Genomic DNA, 540 nt, shown 5'->3' on the forward strand with positions numbered 1-540 from the left:
TTGTAACACCCCAAAATTTTCATATATATTATATATGTATCTTTTTAGTAATTGCTATTATTAAATTAATAATTATTCTATGTGTAAATAAATTAAATTAAATTTTATCACACTCTATTCTACCTAAATAATTATAATCTTCATTTTTATTTAATTGTTTTGACGTGACAATTACATGGGGACTATTTATGATGTCATTATTTCATAAATGGATATTTTTTATTTGATTAGTTTCGATAATCATGAAATTGATGTGTTAGATATGTTTGTTTTATTTTGTTATGTGTGAGTGGTATTCTTGTCTTGCTTGATTTATTTTAGTTGATAAAATATTAGTTGAATTATTTAATTAAATTAGAATTTATATAAGTTATATTGTTTGTTAGTTTTATTTGTGACCAAATAAGTATTCATTTTAGGAGATATTATAGAGTTAGTGAAACCAACCTTTATGTATAAGTGTTTTGAAAATACTTTTGGTGCATCCTATAAAAAAAAATTAGTGACTTGACTCATTCTTTTACTCTCATTTATGACAAT

This window comes from Cicer arietinum, chromosome 6 (assembly GCF_000331145.2).
Source record: "Cicer arietinum cultivar CDC Frontier isolate Library 1 chromosome 6, Cicar.CDCFrontier_v2.0, whole genome shotgun sequence".
In the NCBI taxonomy this organism is placed as follows: Eukaryota; Viridiplantae; Streptophyta; class Magnoliopsida; order Fabales; family Fabaceae; genus Cicer; species Cicer arietinum.